General features: G+C 43.9%; 1 protein-coding gene across 5 annotated transcripts in view; it reads right to left on the bottom strand.

The window, feature by feature from the left end:
* The window catches only part of GKAP1 (G kinase anchoring protein 1), an 814,129-nt gene extending 800,063 nt beyond the window's left edge, over nucleotides 1-14,066 (bottom strand). For 2 of the 5 annotated variants that reach the window (XM_069229873.1, XM_069229909.1), the window contains exon 1: nucleotides 13,940-14,066. The gene's annotated coding sequence lies outside the window, so the exon portion shown is untranslated. Of the gene's footprint in view, nucleotides 1-5,928; nucleotides 5,950-13,792 lie in introns of those variants that run through there. The other 3 variants (XM_069229880.1, XM_069229889.1, XM_069229898.1) reach the window with 3 other exon arrangements.
* Between the last annotated feature and the right edge of the window lie 1,301 nt (nucleotides 14,067-15,367).

The raw sequence follows: 15,367 nt of genomic DNA, 5'->3' as shown, positions 1-15,367 counted from the left end.
ATGAGAAATATTACAGAAGAACCGGTAAAAATCCTTAAAACGGGCAAGTTAGTAGGTTTGCAAACTCAAAGGCATTCCAGCCCTGGAACTATTGCTTACTGCTTCCTCCAGCCCCAGTATGTAGATCTGCCAAAAGGTGGCAAAATCAGGAAATTGCTATAGTAGGGGTTGAAACTGCAAGTATTCAAGCCCTACTATAGTAGTAGCTATGGCATAATCAGAGAAGCTATTATCAGAGCTCTTACATCATGAGATTGCTGCCATTATTTGTCGCCGCATACATGGCACCAAAGGGACAAGAAGATTTTTTTATAAGACAAGTAGATTTAAGAAGCAACCTGTCCGATGGACAAGTAGATATTTTATTAAATTCCACACCCCCGATTAAGGAAACCTTTGTATTTCCCAAATGAGGACAAGATATGGAGTTTAGAAGCAGTGGTGATTTGCACATGTCTGAATTTTGGGATAACCATAATAGTGTGTGAATTAGGAGGCGTTTCTCAAAACAACTTTTTTCTTACACATAGTCTTACATTTGGAAGGTGCAAACGCAGAGAAAGACAATTGTTAGTGTTGGAAATGGCCCTTTTTGCAGGGTTATCCCCAAACGTGTTGCCTTCCTCCTATTTTTTTAGGTCTGTTTTTGCTGGTTTATTGTCTCTACCACTGATTAGCAGTGGTAAAGTGCAAGTGCTCCCTATAGAAATTGTACTGTTGATTGGTATATTTGATTCACTAGTAAAGTGCACTAGAGGTGCCCAGGGCCTGTAAATCACATGCTACTAGTGGGCCTGCAGCACTGGTTGTGCCACCCACATTAGTAGCCCTGTAAACATGACTCAGACCTGCCACTGCAGTGTCTGTGTGTGCAGTTTTAAACTGCCAATTCGACTTGGCAAGTGTACCCACTTGCCAGACCTCAAGCTTCCCTTTTACTACATGTAAGGCACCCCTAAATTAGGCCCTAGGTAGCCCTATGGGCAGGGTGCAGTGTATGTTTAAGGTAGGACATATACTAGTGTGTTTTATATGTCCTAACAGGGAAATACTGCCAAATTCGGTTTTCACTGTGCAAGGCCTATCGCTCTCATAGGTTAACATGGGGGCTGCCTTTCAATATCTTTAAAGCGCAGATTCCCTTTGAGAGTAGATAAAAATGTGGAGTTTAGGGTCTCTGAACTCACAATTTAAAAATACATCTTTTAGTGAAGTTGGTTTTTAAATTATTTGTTTGAAAATACCACTTTTAAAAAGTAGACATTTTCTTGCTTATACCATTCTGTGACTCGTCCTGTTTATGGATTGTCTGTCTGGGTCAGTTTGACAGTTGGGCTGTTCACACCTCTCCTCTAGACAGTAACACAAAAGGGGACGGGTGTAGCCTGCATATCCTGATGAGCCATTTAGGCTAGAGAGGAGGGAGGAGTGGTCATTCACACCTGAAAGGACAGTCTCTGCCCTCACAAAATGCAGTCTCCGACCCCCTGGTGGCCATCTGGGGCCTGGCTTGAACACGGAAGAATCTTGCAAACACTTGAGACTTTGCTTTGAAGTTTGCCAACTTCAAAGGCAGAACTGGATATAAGAAGAAAACCCCAGACTTTTAGAATCTTTCTGGAATCAAGAGGAACCTCTGCCCAGGAGAAGAGCTGAAGGAGGAGTACTGTCCCTTTGCTGTGTTGCTTTGCTGGACTGGCCTGCAGTTGCTGCTTCTGCCTGAAAAGAGTGCAATGGGTGAACTTTGCTGTGTGTCCTGCTTGAGAAACTTCTCCAAGGGCTTGGAGTAGAGCTTGCCTCCTGTTGGAAGTCTCAGGGACACCAAAGACTTCAGTTTCCTAGACCTGCAGCACCAGGAACTGTGTGTGTTTTGTGCTGTTTAAGACGAGAAACCACAACAACGCCGCTGGCCTGCACCGTGACCTGCGGACGCCACACAGAGTCACATTGCCCTGCTTCGCACCGCGACCCTGTTCTCCCCTACGCCGTCAGACGACTTCACCGAGCCGCTGCTCGCACCGCGACCTGTGGGCCCCGCACTCCGCCATCGCCTGTTCACACCGCAGCCTGGGTATCCCAGACAACCCCGCTGCCTGTGGACACCGCTCGTGAGGTACACTTAGCACCGTCCCGGCACGCGCCGCAGCTCCGGTCCACCGACGCCAGTACCACCAACTCCTGTGTCGTCACCAGGCATCCTGCCTGCACAGTGGCCTGTGGACACCGCTCGTGAGGGTCACGAAGCACCGTCCTGTCCCGCACCGCTGGCTTGGGCCTACCGACGGCAGCGCTTCAGCAACAACGAGGACGCTGCCTGCACAGTGACCTGTGGACACCACACGTTGCACCGCCCCGCTTCACACCGCAGCCCTGGTTTTACCGACACCGTTGGACGCCGTCACAGAGCCGCTGCCCGCACCGTGACCTGTGGGCACCGCACGTCGCATCGTCCCACTTCGCACCGCAGCCCCGACGCTATCCACGCCGGCGCACCTCAAGGGCACGACGACTCCTGCACCAACTGCAGACCCGACACCGCGACATCAGTGACGCCACTCTCCGGAGATCACCGCGAGGATCACGACGCCCTTCAAATCGAAGGTACTGTTTGAGGGTCTTCCCGACACCGTAGCTGGCCCGCAACGCCGCGGTCAGCCAGAACTGTTGGCTTTGTTGGTCACGACGCCGTGATAACCTCAGGTGGAGCTATCGACTTCAAGGAACTGTAATTTTGAGTAAGTCTTGCATAATTCATATTTCTCTTACTGTATGTTGGACTCTTGTTGTATTTGGTCTTGTTTATATATCTCCCTTATCCTAACTAGAGTGAGGGTCCCTACTTGGACAGGGTGCAAACCGACTGCCAGCTAGAGACCCCATTTCTAACAGTTAGTAACACTTATTCTACTATTCTCAGTTCTTCCGGTAAAAGTGGTACCTCACTTGTGTGGGTAGGCCTAGTGCCACTACAGGAAATGGCCCAAAACGCAACGTGAACACATCGCCTTTTTCCACCAAAATTAACCCTTTTTTTGCAATGTGTCTAGCTGTGGAGTTCGGAACCTAGCTCAGCCGGCACCTAGGGAAACCTAGCAAACCTGTACATTTTTTAAAACTAGACACCCAGGGGAATTCAGGATGGGGTGACTTGTGTGGCTCCCACCAGGTTCTATTACCCAAAATCCCTTGCAAACCTCAAACTTTATCTTTAAAAAAAAAAAAAAAAACATTTTGGTGATGGAAAGTTCTGGAATCTGCGGGACGCCACACACTTCCTTCCACCCAGCATTCTCCCAAGTCTCCCAAGAAAAATGGTACCTCACTTGGGTGGGTAGGCCTAGTGTCCGCTAAAGAAAACGGCCAAAGAAGCAATGTGGACACATCAAATTTTTCCACCCAAAACTGACCCTTTATTTGCAATGTGCTTAGCTGTGGATTTTGGGCCCTAGTTCAGCCAGCATATAGGGAAACCTAGCAAGCCTGTAAATATTTGAAAACTAGACACCCAGAGGAATCCAGGACAGGGTGACTTGTGTGGCTCTCACCAGGTTCTGTTACCCAGAATCCCTTGCAAACCTCAAAAGTAGTGTAAAAGTCACATTTTCCTACCATTTCTGTGATGGGAAGTCCTGGAATCTGAGGGGAGCCACAAATTTCCTACTACCCAGTGTTCCCCCAGGCCTCCCGATAATAATGCTACCTCACTTGTGTGACTGGGCCAAGTGGCCATGACAGGGAAGGGCCCAAAACCAATTAGGGAGACTGAATTGTGGCAAAAAAAGATAGGAGGAGCAAAAGCCTTTGTCCAAGGGGCTGCTTGGCCTCCCTGGTGTCTAGTGGAGTGGATCCCTGCTTGGGGGGATCCACTTGGAAGGGGTATCATTGGAAAGGGGAGATTCTCCCCTTTCCAACAACAGCTCTCCCATCTTGATCAGTGCTCAGGGGACTGAAACATCCCCACGAGCATTGATGCAGCACCAACTGGCTCATTTAACTTTCATTTTAAGAGAAATAAATTTAGTGGGCGGTGCAAGCTGAAAACCAAAATGAAGCGCTGGGATGTGGGGAAGCTGTTCCCCAATTCCTGAGGCTGTTTTTTTCAGCAGGGAATCCCTTTGGTGCAAGCACCAGATGGGAGTTGTCCAATGCACACAAGCACCGTGGCAGAGGATGGCTCCAAGCCATCCGCCGCACGGAAGGGGTCAAAGCCAGCCATGCAGATAAATTAATCCAATATTTCAGTACACACAAATACATTTTTCAACAAAGTTTACGTCTCTGCCAGAAAATAGTTGATGTGGCCCCCAGTGTAGTGAAACCAGAAAGGAGGAGAGGTGAACATGTGATAAAGGAACTGTTTGTACGTACAAAGCACTTAACTAAAATCAATATTCAGTTTAGGTGTAGGTAGTCCTATGGTTTGAATATATCTGAGCATTTCTGTAGAGTTTATATGCTGAGGATTGCTGACAGAGTTTTGACCTCTTTTGAGGTCTCATTATGACATCAAAACCTGAAGGGATTCCTAAAAAAAAAAAAAAATGATGATAGCCACTGTTATATATATTTATATTGTTCTAGTAGGCTGGTCAAGGGAAGAGACATAAATCCCTCTGGTTGTTGAAGAGGCCACGTGTCTCGGTCCCTGTTTCCAAGAATATATGTATAAAATGTAAACCACTGGTAAGAGAACGTATAAGTGAAAGTGCTTGCAGTTCCTGCTGGAAGATTTTCATCTTGGGTCAACAAGACAGAAACTGGGTGAATTTTTAAATTATATTAATTCTACTTAAATCTTAAATAAATTCATCAGCAATGCTGATAATCATTGAAAACCACTGAAAAACAATCTTAAATCTTGTAATCAAGCACGAGGAAGGTAAACTTCTCACCTCCCACGACAGAAAACAAGACAACAGAGAGGAACACTTTCTGAAAATACTAAAGCTTTTATCCACAAGCACTAAGGGATGGCTTACCTTATGGGCAGAGTGTGCAGTATCTGTACACATAAAATTCCTTACTTTGCTGAAGCCGACATCTTGATAGCTAAACCTATGAACAGGGGCTACCCACGCAAGGCGGTTAAAACAGCTAGGAAAAGGGCTTTATTTTCATCTAAATACAACTTTTACAACCAAAAATGAAAAAACACAATGAAAGACCGGTGTGTGTGTGTGTGTAAAAATAAAAAGGAAAAAGTACGAAAACACACTGGCACGTACTACAAGCTGTAAATCCCTTCTTTGGGCGTTCCCGGAGAGGAGACTACTAGCGGGTAACGATTGTTAGTCACAGGTGTTTGATAATATGAACTTGGTGACTGGCAGCCCAGGTTAAAGAGCTGAATTCAGGCAATGCTAAATAATAGGACAGGTCCACCAAACCTTGTCACCGATTAGCAATGGCTGGTTTAATTGCCCCAAAAATGGCTAAAAAATTGATTCGCAAACTGTAAAGTTAAGTTAAATTCTCAACTATTGTTTTTTTAATGTAGCTGCACTTTCCAAAACAGCAGCATAAAGTTTCAGTTTTGAAACAAGTGTCATTACAAATAAGCACATATTGGCTTTCCTTCATTGTATGCTACTAGATAGTCGCAGATCTGTATTTATAGATTTGGTTTACTCTTTACTGAGTGTACTTAACAGATAAAAATGTGATATTTTAGTGAATAATACTAGGTGATGAAGTTTCAAGACTTTAGAATATGATAATTCTACAAAAAAAAGCCTTTGGATTTTTGGAGGATTAATTAACCTTAACAAATTTGTTTTGGACATGGGGTGTCTGTTAAATAAAACCTGAAAGAAGCAATTTGCAAAGTATCAAAATGCTGTAAATCCTTTTTGATGGTACTTCGATTTAGATTGGTAGTTCACTTTGATTGAATTATGGCAACTGTGTCTTTTATCATTCATAGTTTACCTTTATATCAGCAGTTAGTAGACCTTGATGAGAGGGGGTCCCCTAGAGTTCAAAGTGTCTCCACTTTATTTGTTCATGCAGCAGCTTTTAGCAGACCTTCTTGATGAGAGACGGTTCCTAGGTTTTTAAAGAAGTTGCACTTTAATTCTTCATACTGTTGATCCCCTACAGTTTCCTTGTTGTTACTTCTTTGATGGCACTTATATTAAGACTAGGTATTTACTGCTCATGAATTCTGATGACAGGGTGTCCGCTAGTATTCATAGTTTGTCTTTATTTCAGCAGTTTTTAGTGATGTGAGGGGGTTCATGGGTGTTTTAAGAATTTTTACTTTATTGATCATTTGTGGGTTCTCTACAACTCTCCCTTCTAATGGCAACTTAATAGAGCTCCAGAGGTCTGCAAAACTGGGACTGTTTTTACATTTTATATTAGCTGCTTACTTTCAACAAACTTCGCAAAAATTTAATTTCTCATCATCTACAGCACTTGGATTTTAAATGTTTCTGATGTGCCATTGTACTTCAACAGATTATAGTGACCCAGGATGAGAAAGGGCCCCTTGGTGTTGAAAGCATTTGCACTACTGCCCTACATCAGGAGGCCTGCATCAGTAGCATCTAGTCTCAAATAAATTTAACTTGATAAGATCATAAACCGATTTCCCTGATGTTCTCGTGTGTTTATTCTGCCAATAGGCTTACAGAGAACTATAAAGAGACTTGGCCCATGTTAGCATTGTTCCTTATTTGTACTGATTTTTTTTTTGCGTATTTGCTGTGTTTTAGGTTGATATGCGATCATATTGATTAATCATGCAAAAATAAAGACCCTTGAACCTTAACAAGCATAAACATGCATACAACTCAAATACAGTTTCATAAAACTCAAGTTGTAGTGCTGTATTGAATATGCCATTTAAAAAAAAATATATATATATCAGGCATGCTTCATACTAGAAATGTAGTACCTAGAGATTTCTGCCACCCCCAGGGGGCAGATTAACTTAACAAAAATCAGCCGATCTGCCCCCAAGGGGGGCATAAATGGTCTAAATAGAATTTGCCCCCCCACCCCGGGGACTAACCCTTGCCTAAGGGGTCGCTCCCCATCTATAAAAAATAAAAAAAATGCCCTGGCGCCTAGAGGTTTCTGCCGCCCCCTGGGGGCAGATCGGCCTAATAACAATAGGCCAATCTGCCCCTCAGGGGGGCAGAAATGGCCTAAATATAATTTGCCCCCTAGGGAGCAACCCTTGCCTAAGGGGTCGCTCCCCAACTTAAAAAACAAAACAAAAAAAAACACACAAAAAATGATCCCTGGCGCCTAGTGGATTCTGCCCCCCCTGAGGGAAGAAAAGGCCTTGAAAAGTATTGTCCCCCTGGGGAGCGACCCTTGCACAAGGTGTCGCTCCCCTCATGCCAGTTTCCATAGAAAAATAAATCCCTGGTATCTAGTGGGCATTTCAAAAGCCGGATCGCTTTACGATCCGGCTTTTGAAATGCTCTGAGAGACTTCAAAGGGAAGCAAATTCCTTTCCTTCCCTTCCCTTTGAAGCCTCTCAGGCCCCCATCACATGATCGGAAGAGAAATGCTTTGCATTTCTCTTCCAATCGCAGGGGGAAGTAGCTTCTGATGAGGTCAGCACGCAAATGCGCGCTGGTGTCAGACGTCACTGGGGGGGGCCAGGGAGGGTCGGGGTGAAAGGGGAAGGGCTTCCCCCTCCATCCCTGCCATGGGCGGGTGGGAGAGAAGCCCACGGAGGAAGGGAGCGCTAGCCAGATCACTCCCCTTCAGAACTTTGCCATTTGATTGTATAACCTTTATTTCAAGCAGACTGTGATGTTCTGATACAACCATGAATAGTGTGCCAGGTAGGACCAATGCTTCTGTTCATTTTAGAGAAGCTAGTCCAAATGGATCCATGAAAAAAACAATACCCAGAAATATAATCTGTCAGATCTGCGGAATGCCCTGGCTAGAGACACCTGCTCCAAGGCACTCACCTCCCACATAACTCCTGGGAGAGCTCTGATTCTATGTCAGGAGAGGAGGCTTCAGATTATGTTTTTCTTTCATTAACTGCTTAAAAACACAGCAGCTAAAAACACAGCAGAAAATAAGCACTACATTCCCATGAACCATGTCCAACCCCCTTATGACCCACCAATTAGGGCCCATATACATGTGTAAAGTCCACATCGCCTATAGTCATTCCTATTTGTTTCCTGCTGATACAGCTCAAGATCAGTACCAATCCTCAACAGTGTACTTTCTCTATTGTTGTTTTAAATGTATTAACCCCTTCGCTGCCAGACCTTTGCCCCCCCTCAGGTGCCAGGCCTTTTTTTGGCTACTTGGGGGAGTTCGCGCTTAGGCCCTCATAACGTTTTGTCCACATAAGCTACCCACGCCAAATTTGCATCTTTTTTTTCCCCATCTTAGGGATTTTAGAGATACCCAGAGTTTGTGGGTTACCCTTGAGGAGACCAAGAAATTAGCCATAATAACACAAACATTTTCATTCTTTTATTAATCAAGATTCCAATGATTAAACCATTGAATCGGTCCTTCTTGATCATGGATCAGCCGCAGTGCAAGGACCTTCTAATTTAGCTCATGAACCTCAAGACACATCGGATGATTCAAACTTCATAGATTCTCATGGCAATCAATATCTCATGGATCCACAATCTAGCGGTGAACACAAGGAAAGGTCTCAATATTCCAGGGAGACGTCATCTTTTCCTCAAAGCAAGAACTTGCATTTCAACCCCACCGAGATTATCCATCCTAGATCCACTGAGTGGGTTTCATGTCAACAAGTGGCAGAGAAAGTCCAAGCAAGCTTTAGGAAAGGGTTTGAGGGAGGGGTGCGCAGTACCCTCCCTCTCTGAGTGCCCAAGGCCTTCACTTTCGGGTAAAATGTCCGATACTCTGGAACTCTATCCCATTATGGCGACATTCGAAAAATACACTAAGAACCCCAAGAAGGGCAGTGACACAGCTGGCATGAGTGTCAGGATAGAATGCTAGACCTATCGGGCTCTTTCACTAAGATACTTGATTTGGTGGTGCAAGCAAAAAATGCCAATTCCATGGTGGATCCAGATACTTAGTTAGAATGGTCGCAGTGCGCTGTATGACTTCTTGGCAACGTCAATAGCACCATTTTGACGCAAAGATGCAAATCCCTGCTCATTTGCAAAGATCCTAAACAGGGTGCATTTGCTCTGTCCTAAGCAGCTCAGTTGGCGAAAGGTCTCTTGTTTGGAGACAAGTTTGATGAAGGTCTGGCCAAATCTCCAGGCACTTTTTCTGCTTTGGATAAAGCCCAAACTTCAATTTAAAAAGTCTTTAACAGTGGCCTTTTCACCAGGGCTGTACGTTACAGAAGTCGTGCGGCAGGCCAGACCTCCCCTAAGGCCTTCTACACCGGCAGAGGAATCCAATTTGCCTCCTATGTTGCATGAGCGTCAGAAAGGCCATTTCAGCAGAGGCAATGACCAAGGGGACAAGCCATCCAAGAAAACCTCTTATTCAGAAAACAATCTTTCCTTCTGGGGGGATCTCTTTAAAGGGCAGAGTGAGTATGTTTTCACACAACTGGCATCAGAATACCCATGATGCTTGGATCTGGGAAACAGTAAAAGGGCATCACCTAGAGTTTTATCTAACTCCTTTTCAGGAGTCCCAGCCTCTCCCGCTCCATTTTTCCCCAACAGTCTTTTCATAGATCAAGAGATTGCATCCCTTCTACAAAAGAGGGTGATAATTAAAGCTTTCCCGCACTGCAGAGGTTTCATAAGCACAATCTGGTTCGCGCCTAGTTTTCAATCTTTGTCAATCCAATTCTTGGATTGTCTACAGACATTTCAAGATGGAAGCAATTCACCTCCTAAGGGGCTTGTTACACGAAGGGAATAAGATAGTACATCTAGATCTAAAGGATGCTTATTTGACAATCCCAATTTTTGCTCCCCATTGGAGATTTTTTCAGTTTTTCTGGAGAAACCGGTGTTACAAGTTTTTGGCTTTGTCATTCAGGCTATCGGCCACTTGGTGTTTCACCATGCTCAGAGAGAAAGGGGTATGCCTGATCATCTATTTGAAGAACATTTTTATCATGGCCCAACAACATAAGACAGTGCTTCTGCATCTTTCTTGGACAGTTCAACTTGTTCAGGAATTGGGCTAAACAATCTCATCTAAGCCCAACACAGAACATAAACTTCTTAGGGTTCCAGATAGACTCAGCGTCAGCCCAACTCAGACTCCCTCTGATGAAGAGACTGGCCACATAGAGAGAACTGAAGTAGAGACAGTTCCTTCAATTTCCTTGACAGTACTTGGTCGACTGGTGTGCCTACTATCATCCTCCACCCAGGCCATTTTCCCAGGCCCGCTCATTTATCGAGCACTTCAACATCTAAAAATTCTTCATCTCTCCAAAGGTGTTTTGTTTGCAAAACAGGTAACATTGTCTCAGGGGGCCAGGGCGGCGCTCTCGTTGTGGATTACCCATATGGAGGTCTGGAACAGCAAGGCGATTTTTGCCTCCGTTTCAGAAGTGATCATGAGTCGGATGCCAGCAGATGGGGCTGAGGCACGAGATACAGACAATTGGAGACTGGGGCAGATGGTCAGAGGAGGAGCTCAAGTATCATATCAATTGCCTCAAACTCCTCGCAGGCTCTTATGCGGTGAAGACTGTTTCCCCTCTCACAACCAAGTGCTGCATCCATCTCCAGATGGACATTTCAGTGGTGAAATATATCAACAAACTAGGGGAAACTCATTCTCAGCTTTTGGTTGAACTAGCCAAAGACTTCTGGCGCAAATGCCCGGATTATCAGATTTCCGTAAAGGCAGAATACATTCCAAGCAGAGTGAAAGATCGGGGACTGGAATTCTCAGTCCCTTTGAGATTCCAACAACTGGAGACTTCATCCTTGTGTACTTCAGCTTCTGAATCAGTTATAGGGCCCTTGCAGGAGAGATATATTAACATCCCACCTGGATTGTCATCTGCCTCGGCTTTACAGCTGGAGACCAGACCCCCTTGCGATAAGTGTGGATCCTTTCCGTCAGTCTTAGCGGGAAGAGGTTGATGTACGCTTTTCCCCCCTTTGCAATGATTCACAGGGTTCTCTCCCAGGTTCGTCAGCAATTAGCAGAACTGATCCTGGTAACCCCATGATGAAAAGCACATTATTGGTTCCCAGTGCCGACAGCCATGTGATGTGATCCTCCGATTCAGATTCTCTCTTCCCCAGATGTCGTTTTGGAGCAGATGGGCTTTCCTCATCCCTTAATTTTGGAGGACTGGTTGTTCCTCCTTGCGTGAAGGCCTTCAGGAGACATGAAACAGTATCAGGTATTTCAGACCAAACTAAGTTCTTCCTTTCCCAGTCCTGGGCCCTCAGTACTCATAAGCAATATGCATCAGCTTGGAAACGATGGGTTGGTTGGTGCAATCAATGGAGTGTGGATCCCTTGGGAACCACTGTGCAAATGATAGCTATTTTTATTTCATTTAGCTGCTCAAGGACTGGCTTATAGAACAGTCAATAACTTTTAATCAGCCATTTCTGTGGCCCATCCACAGATAACTGGTAAACCAATAGGTGAACATCCCTTGAAATGTAAATTACTGCATAGTGTGCAGAGGGTACGGCCTCTAACTTCCAAATATTCAGGGCTTTGGGATGTTGATGTGTGTCTGAAATTCTTACAAGCTTGGCCCGATAATGATGACCTCTTTAGGTAACAATTGTTTGCTAAATTGATGCTCTTACTTTGTTTAGTGTCTTGTTGAAGAGTTTTTGATGTCAAAGCACTGGATATAGCAGGTGGGGTATTTACTCCCACAGAAGTCTGCTTCCGTATATCCAAACGTACTAAAACTAATTAAAAATGTATGTTATCCAAATTTTCTGAATAATTCCAATGTGTAGTCAAATGTATCAAAGTTCATGAGGGTGTTGGATGTAAGTTGTGTAGAAGCCACGCAGGCCAATTATTAGTGTCTGTCGAGAAGCTGTTTGGACCAGTGTCTTCAGCAACCTTAGACCGCTAGGTCACATGGCTTTAAGGGGAAGAAGGCACTGATATTTCTATATTTTTGAAGCTCAATTGGTGAAGGGAGCCATGGCTTTCAAGGCCTTTTCTTCGGGTTACAGAATAGAGGATATTATGGTAGCTGCCAACTGGTTCTCAGATTTAACGTTCAAATTGTTTGTCATAAACCTCTTGTTGATGTAACATCTGGAGTGGTTGTGCAGCTTTAACAAATCATAATCTGAAGCCTCTGTTTTGGACATAAAATAATAGTCTCAAGTTTAATTGGAATAAGTTACAGTACTGTTTCCCATCCAATACGGTATTTACAAGTCAATAAATTTGGGATATTACGACGACTTTTTATTGCAGATGCCAAACCAACTTAGAAGTTGGAGGTTTTTTGTCAGAAGTTCTAGCAGACACGAGATGCAGCTCGAGCTCAGAGGTCTGCAACTGTGGTGCAAGTTAAGCAGTTCAACGCACTGCTTCAAAACATAAGACCGGGCTGGAAAATGGCAGTTGCTAATTTGTTTTGGAGGTTGTTTGGCTCTGTTTTTTTTCAATTGATAAGTTGAACAATGACACACGTCTATTTGAAAAGAAAGAGGAAGGACTGTAGGCTATGTGGACTTTATACACATGGATGGGACTTGATTGGTGGGTCATAGATAGGGTGAACATGGTTTATGTGAAATGTAGCGCTTATTTTTCTGATATGTTATTGGCTGCTGTGTTTTTACAGTAAGAATAAGAGAAACAATCCTCAGCTGTGTCCTTAATAGAATTGAAAATTGACACACATGCTAAAACAGAATGTTTTATCCTCATGGCAGGCTCCGTTAAAAGATACATTATCTCAATAGACGCAAGCGCCATCAAATTCCAGCTAGCCTCCTGACACTGATAAATTCAGGACCCTAGCATGCAAAAGGATTTGTATCCACGGCATTATGACATAAGTCTACACTTTAACATGTCGGCTATGAAGATATTTAAATAAATAGATGGATAATGGGATAGAATTAAAATTGGAAATGCTTTTTATGCAAATGGAGTGATGTGGGAATTTGGGTGCTGTAATAAATTCACTTTGGTAGCAGCTTCTGCTGGTGTGTGAGATGCTTCACAATTAACCGGATGTGGTTATCTGCCATACATGAGCAAGTACGTTAACTAACTACCTCAGTTATTTTGTAGAAGGCCACAGACCACGAACTGCAGTTGTTTCTGAGCTGATGAGAACCAATTATGTTTCAAGAGTTCTACTGTTGAAAATTACGTTGTTTCTTAAGACGCACTGTAGGATTTGTTTGCAGCCAGCGAGCGACGTACATATTATACGCAAGGTCTCACTTTATATATTCATACACGATACAAATCCATTGTGAGCTTAAAGCAATGGTTCCTATGGCACTCTTACAACAACTATTATTCTAGAATAAACTCCAACATTTTGGTTTTGCTGCAGAAATAGACAATTTTACGTGCCCACTAGGTTGCATTAAAATGAATAATTCAATAATGATTCAATCAATTCACACGAGAAAATCTGAGTCGCTAAAAATATTGAAAAATTAACCTGGAATCTCCCTTACGCTTGGGTTCCTGGACATGAAATAAAGAAGAATCAAGGCCAAATCGCAAGGACTTCTTTGCCTCCTTCTCTAGGTAATTTAGCGTGACAGACTTCGTACCCACCCAGCTAAAGTTCTAATCCCTGGGCCCTAATAGCCTAGGTATCTAAACACAACCGTGCCCATGATATCTACACACACAACTTATCCGCAGTTTTTTTAGTTACCCCTATTCACTCTTTCGCCCCCACAGCCTCGGCTGGGCAACACACAGCTTATTATCCGTTCCAATGGTTGTTCACATGCCACTGACCACAATCTTCGGGCGAAAAAGGGCTACCCACAATCCAGGGATCTCGTATCTGGTAACTCACCGGGCGCAGTCTGAGCAGCCACTAGTTTACAGTGGAGGAACGACCTGGCGACTGAGGTCACGTGATAGGCACGTAAACCGCTGCGGGACGCACATGCGCCGTCTCCCCGCCCCCGGCCCTGCCCGCTCCTGCGACAGCGGGCGTCACATACGGCTGCCGTTTGGCTGCCATTGGTGTAAGGTTACACGAAGGGGCGGGACAGAAGAGGACCGAGAAAAAACAATAACAGAGTGAGGGAGAGATCGCGTGAATAGTTTTGACTACACTCCTTTTTTTCTGCCTTGTTACTTGGGGGTCTTCTAAGGACCCTGTGCACGGAAAGCTTTCTCAACCATAGAACTGTCTAAGGAAGGTTAGTAGAGTTAAAAATAACGCATTGCACATTAACATTCAAATGATAAGTTACAACAGTGTTGCTAAAGTTAATAAGCGACGTAGACCCAGTGCAAAAATAGCAAGGTAAACAGCGGGGTAGAAACAAAATAGCTTTCTCTTTGCAAAGATATATTTAGGTATCGAGACGACATGCTTAACCCCTTCGCTGCCAGGCCTTTTCCCTTCCTGTGTCGACCCTTTTTTGGCTATTGGGGGCAGTTTGCGCTTAGGCCCTCATAACTTTTTGTCCACATAAGCTATCCACGCCAAATTTGTGTCCTTTTTTTCCCCAACATCCTAGGGATTCTAGAGGCACCCAGAGTTTATGGGTTCCCCTGCAGGAGACCAAGAAATTAGCCAAAATACAGCAAACATTATGTTTTTTCAAAAAAGTGGGAAAAAAGAGCTGCAGAAGAAGGCTTGTGGTTTGTTCCCTGAAAATGGCATCCTCAAAGGGTTTAGGTGCTAAAATCACCATCTTCCCAGCTTTCAGGAACAGGCAGACTTGAATTAGAAAACCACATTTTTCAACACAATTTATCATTTTTGTGGAACATACCCCATTTTTACTATTTTTTGTGCTTTCAGCCTCCTTCCAGTTAGTGGCAGAAATGGGTGTGAAACCAATGGTAGATCATAGAAAGCTAAACAATTCGAAAAATAAACAAAATTCTGAATTCAGCAAGGGGTCATTTGTGTAGATCCTACAAGGTGTTCCTATAGAAAATAACAGCTGAAATAAAACAAAATATTGAAAATGAGGTAAAGAAAACAGCAATTTTTCTCCACGTTTTACTCTAACTTTTTCCTGCGATGTCAGATTTTTGAAAGCAGTATACCATTACGTCTGCTGGACTCTTCTGGTTGAGGGGGTATATAGGGCTTGTAGGTTCATCAAGAACCCAAGGTACCCAGAGCCAATAAATGAGCTGCACCTTGCAATGGGTTTTCATTCTATACCGGGTATACAGCAATTCATTCGCTGAACTATAAAGCGTGAAAAATAGGTATCAAGAAAACCTTTGTATTTCCAAAATGGGCACAAGATAAGAT

This window comes from Pleurodeles waltl, chromosome 1_1, assembly GCF_031143425.1.
Source record: "Pleurodeles waltl isolate 20211129_DDA chromosome 1_1, aPleWal1.hap1.20221129, whole genome shotgun sequence".
Taxonomy (NCBI): domain Eukaryota; kingdom Metazoa; phylum Chordata; class Amphibia; order Caudata; family Salamandridae; genus Pleurodeles; species Pleurodeles waltl.
Note: the sequence above shows the minus strand (reverse complement) of the source record. Positions and strands in the feature narration are given on the sequence as shown.